This window comes from Maylandia zebra, linkage group LG10 (genome assembly GCF_041146795.1).
Source record: "Maylandia zebra isolate NMK-2024a linkage group LG10, Mzebra_GT3a, whole genome shotgun sequence".
NCBI classification, from domain to species: Eukaryota; Metazoa; Chordata; class Actinopteri; order Cichliformes; family Cichlidae; genus Maylandia; species Maylandia zebra.
Genome location: NC_135176.1, coordinates 11,574,718 through 11,580,633, shown reverse-complemented (window position 1 = coordinate 11,580,633; position 5,916 = coordinate 11,574,718). Strand labels below are relative to the sequence as shown.

At 49.0% G+C, this 5,916-nt stretch overlaps 1 long non-coding RNA gene across 1 annotated transcript; it reads right to left on the bottom strand.

Annotated features, from left to right (window-relative positions):
• Nucleotides 1–570: 570 nt before the first annotated feature.
• LOC143420782 (uncharacterized) lies at nt 571–5,523 on the bottom strand. The gene is made up of 3 exons (XR_013100521.1): nt 5,079–5,523; nt 4,095–4,129; nt 571–3,973 (listed from the first exon to the last, which is right to left on the bottom strand). It is a non-coding gene; the product is annotated as an uncharacterized LOC143420782 (long non-coding RNA).
• Between the last annotated feature and the right edge of the window lie 393 nt (nt 5,524–5,916).

The window sequence follows — 5,916 nt, the reverse complement described above, 5'->3', positions numbered from 1 at the left end:
CTCCAAGAAACCCGTCTTCAACAGAGTCGAGAGAGCCGGGAACTTGTGAGGTGTGCATGTCCTGGTGAGCCTCCACCTTTTATAGGTGGGTGCAGCCTCGACTGTACAGAGACAGACCAGACCAGCTGCACCACACAGACACTTCAAACCTAATCTGAGTACAAAAAACACTTACATACATACATACATATACACAGACACAGACACACACACACACACAGACACAAACATCTTACCATTTAAAAAAATAGGGTTCCTTTACAATGTCAGAAGGAGGAAGGCACTAAGGCACCGCCTTCCGCCCCTCGACGCCCTCGCGGTGCCCCCTCCTTCTGACAGGAACTTCCTACAGACCAGGTATGAAGGATGCCTGAGTGGACATACAAAACTCACAAGTTCCTGGCTCTCACGGCTCCTATGCAGAGGGTTAGTCGAAGACGGAGGGGCATCGCGAGGGGCGTCGGGGGACGGGGGACTGTGCCTCACTGCCCTCCCCTTCTCCAAGAAACCCGTCTTCAACAGAGTCGAGAGAGCCGGGAACTTGTGAGGTGTGCATGTCCTGGTGAGCCTCCACCTTTTATAGGTGGGTGCAGCCTCGACTGTACAGAGACAGACCAGACCAGCTGCACCACACAGACACTTCAAACCTAATCTGAGTACAAAACACACACACACACACACACACACACAGAGACACACACACACACACAGACACAAACATACATCTCACCATTAAAAAAAAATATGGTTCCTTTACAATGTCAGAAGGAGGAAGGCACTAAGGCACCGCCTTCCGCCCCTCGACGCCCTCGCGGTGCCCCCTCCTTCTGACAGGAACTTCCTACAGACCAGGTATGAAGGATGCCTGAGTGGACATACAAAACTCACAAGTTCCTGGCTCTCACGGCTCCTATGCAGAGGGTTAGTCGAAGACGGAGGAGCATCGCGAGGGGCGTCGGGGGACGGGGGACTGTGCCTCACTGCCCTCCCCTTCTCCAAGAAACCCGTCTTCAACAGAGTCGAGAGAGCCGGGAACTTGTGAGGTGTGCATGTCCTGGTGAGCCTCCACCTTTTATAGGTGGGTGCAGCCTCGACTGTACAGAGACAGACCAGACCAGCTGCACCACACAGACACTTCAAACCTAATCTGAGGACAAAAAACACATACATACATACACACAGACACAGACACACACACACACACACACACAGACACAAACATACATCTCACCATTAAAAAAAAAATATGGTTCCTTTACAATGTCAGAAGGAGGAAGGCACTAAGGCACCGCCTTCCGCCCCTCGACGCCCTCGCGGTGCCCCCTCCTTCTGACAGGAACTTCCTACAGACCAGGTATGAAGGATGCCTGAGTGGACATACAAAACTCACAAGTTCCTGGCTCTCACGGCTCCTATGCAGAGGGTTAGTCGAAGACGGAGGGGCATCGCGAGGGGCGTCGGGGGACGGGGGACTGTGCCTCACTGCCCTCCCCTTCTCCAAGAAACCCGTCTTCAACAGAGTCGAGAGAGCCGGGAACTTGTGAGGTGTGCATGTCCTGGTGAGCCTCCACCTTTTATAGGTGGGTGCAGCCTCGACTGTACAGAGACAGACCAGACCAGCTGCACCACACAGACACTTCAAACCTAATCTGAGGACAAAAAACACATACATACATACACACAGACACAGACACACACACACAGACACAGACACACACACACACACACACACACACACACACACACACACACAGAGACACAAACATCTTACCATTTAAAAAAATAGGGTTCCTTTACAATGTCAGAAGGAGGAAGGCACTAAGGCACCGCCTTCCGCCCCTCGACGCCCTCGCGGTGCCCCCTCCTTCTGACAGGAACTTCCTACAGACCAGGTATGAAGGATGCCTGAGTGGACATACAAAACTCACAAGTTCCTGGCTCTCACGGCTCCTATGCAGAGGGTTAGTCGAAGACGGAGGAGCATCGCGAGGGGCGTCGGGGGACGGGGGACTGTGCCTCACTGCCCTCCCCTTCTCCAAGAAACCCGTCTTCAACAGAGTCGAGAGAGCCGGGAACTTGTGAGGTGTGCATGTCCTGGTGAGCCTCCACCTTTTATAGGTGGGTGCAGCCTCGACTGTACAGAGACAGACCAGACCAGCTGCACCACACAGACACTTCAAACCTAATCTGAGGACAAAAAACACATACATACATACACACAGACACAGACACACACACACACACACACAAACATCTTACCATTAAAAAAATAGGGTTCCTTTACAATGTCAGAAGGAGGAAGGCACTAAGGCACCGCCTTCCGCCCCTCGACGCCCTCGCGGTGCCCCCTCCTTCTGACAGGAACTTCCTACAGACCAGGTATGAAGGATGCCTGAGTGGACATACAAAACTCACAGGTTCCTGGCTCTCACGGCTCCTATGCAGAGGGTTAGTCGAAGACGGAGGGGCATCGCGAGGGGCGTCGGGGGACGGGGGACTGTGCCTCACTGCCCTCCCCTTCTCCAAGAAACCCGTCTTCAACAGAGTCGAGAGAGCCGGGAACTTGTGAGGTGTGCATGTCCTGGTGAGCCTCCACCTTTTATAGGTGGGTGCAGCCTCGACTGTACAGAGACAGACCAGACCAGCTGCACCACACAGACACTTCAAACCTAATCTGAGTACAAAAAACACATACATACATACATATACACAGACACACACACACACACACAGACACAGACACAAACATACATCTCACCATTAAAAAAAAAATATGGTTCCTTTACAATGTCAGAAGGAGGAAGGCACTAAGGCACCGCCTTCCGCCCCTCGACGCCCTCGCGGTGCCCCCTCCTTCTGACAGGAACTTCCTACAGACCAGGTATGAAGGATGCCTGAGTGGACATACAAAACTCACAAGTTCCTGGCTCTCACGGCTCCTATGCAGAGGGTTAGTCGAAGACGGAGGGGCATCGCGAGGGGCGTCGGGGGACGGGGGACTGTGCCTCACTGCCCTCCCCTTCTCCAAGAAACCCGTCTTCAACAGAGTCGAGAGAGCCGGGAACTTGTGAGGTGTGCATGTCCTGGTGAGCCTCCACCTTTTATAGGTGGGTGCAGCCTCGACTGTACAGAGACAGACCAGACCAGCTGCACCACACAGACACTTCAAACCTAATCTGAGGACAAAAAACACATACATACATACACACAGACACAGACACACACACACAGACACAGACACACACACACACACACACACACACACACACACACACACACACAGAGACACAAACATCTTACCATTTAAAAAAATAGGGTTCCTTTACAATGTCAGAAGGAGGAAGGCACTAAGGCACCGCCTTCCGCCCCTCGACGCCCTCGCGGTGCCCCCTCCTTCTGACAGGAACTTCCTACAGACCAGGTATGAAGGATGCCTGAGTGGACATACAAAACTCACAAGTTCCTGGCTCTCACGGCTCCTATGCAGAGGGTTAGTCGAAGACGGAGGAGCATCGCGAGGGGCGTCGGGGGACGGGGGACTGTGCCTCACTGCCCTCCCCTTCTCCAAGAAACCCGTCTTCAACAGAGTCGAGAGAGCCGGGAACTTGTGAGGTGTGCATGTCCTGGTGAGCCTCCACCTTTTATAGGTGGGTGCAGCCTCGACTGTACAGAGACAGACCAGACCAGCTGCACCACACAGACACTTCAAACCTAATCTGAGGACAAAAAACACATACATACATACATACACACAGACACACAGACACAGACACACACACACACACACACACACACACACACACGAAGCGCTGCCTGAGGAAAGCGGGGAGGATCATCAAGGAATCCAGTCACCCCAGCCATAAACTGTTCCGACTACTTCCCACAGGAAGGAGGTTCTGCAGCATCCGGTCCCGTACCAGCAGACTGAGAGACAGATTCTTCCATCAGGCCATCAGACTGCTGAACACTGTACCTGCACATGTGATGTGACAATAAAAGTGATTTGATTTGATTTGACATGTATATTCAAACCTCAAGGACAAAAACCAGAGGACAAAAACTACAAGAACAATATAAATATGGAGAAAACTAACCTTAGAAACATGCAGGGTGACCGGAGACAGCAGCACTGCAGACATGAGGACAGGCAGACAGTTAAGGCTGTGTGAGAGTCAAGTTCACTCCTATATATGACCTCCTATCGCAGAATGCGTTACTGTGACAACGCAGGCTTTGTGCTTTGAAGTGTGGTGATTGGTGACGTCATTGGAACGGCCTGTGATCTTACGTCACACTAGCCCGGATCAATTTGAAAAAGGCGTTTTTGTCTGAAAATGCTCGTGTCCAAACTACCGTTTTCACAGAGTTGTGTGTCCACATTGAAACGGCCGAAAACGCTTACGTTCCAGTACTGCGCATGCGTGAAACGCAAGGTGACTGGACCTGCCTCATTTCTGTCTGCCGTTTATTTACTTTCCGGCTCTTTGAAACGTGCAGGAAAATGAAAAGGAAAAGCGACGAGTTTTTTAAATGGACTAACAATGAGGTGGAGTTGTTGCTGCAAGTAATACAAAAGTACAAAGTTGCAAAAGCGATTGAGAATTAAAGAATTTGAAGAAAAGCTATCTGCTATCTTTGTGTTTTGCAGCAGAGAAAAAATATAGTTTATGTCAATAAAGCCTTTGATCCGGAGAAGAAAAGGATGTCAGGAGGGGACCTGGATCTGTGTGTTTACGCCTGCGTGTTCTGACGCCATGACATCTTGAAGATGCCGTTACCACAGAAACTGATTTTTGGGCATTTTACAAATTTTAGTCCATTAAGCTATTTTTAACCATTTCATTTTAAAGAAAAGTGTCAAATTTGAAGCCTTCAAATCAAAGTAACACCTTTTTTTCATATTCATACACCAGTCGTTAATAATTTCTACACCTCTCCCGGAAAATTTAAAACATACAAACAATTTACGGGAAACAATCTTGGAATACACATATTTGATCACGTTAGAACTTGATATTCACACTGGAACTTGTTAAATTATTACAGTAATTTACATTTAAAGAAATTTTCAAATGTACCTGCAGCGAAGTCCAGGTGACAGTCGGGGAGTCCGGGTCCACGGCGAGCCATCTTCAAACTTGAAAAACAAAAACAAGTACAAACGATCCACAGATGAAGTACTTGTGCTCTCAAATTAAATCCGCTTTTAGTAAAATGTTTTGCAAAACTTAGCTTTCCACAGGCTGAGGTTGGAGCAGGTCGAAACAAGTCCACGAGCAAGTGTAAACGGACGTTTGGAACCTTGTGCAGCATTTATATACCCTCGGCGACCATGGTTACGGTTGTCAACGTGTACACGTGCACGTGATAGAACTATCCGATTGTTCAGCCGTGTCTGGGTCTAAACTCCGCTGCAGGTCCATATATCAAACGATCACTATGGCATTACTGAGAGTTGAAAAACTGTCTAAAGTCTTTCATCTTTAATAAAATGATCAGCGTTCTGCTCTACCAGGTGTAACAATTGAGTTTAACATCCAGGCATCCATGAAAACGGAATTTATGACATTTAACGGAGTTAGAAGTTAGCAGGGAGTTAGCTCGCTAGCTTCTATCTAAATACAATATAACATGTCCTGACTGCGGGGTTTTGGAAACAAGTTAAAACGTACAGCTCTGCTATCACTTCCAACATAAATGAAGACAGAAAACTAAACAGCAGTGACGTTTGTCGCGCGGGAGCCTGGGATTGTTTAGCTAAACGGCCTAAACCGTTTCCCATTCATTCTCTATGGTAGTGCTAAACCACTACGGATGTAATATATTTTTGGCCACTACGGTCTTCCGGCGCTGTAACGAGTTTGAGATGCGGCGGCACTTTTAAAAAATCTCCTCTTTTACGTTTCGGGAGAGAAA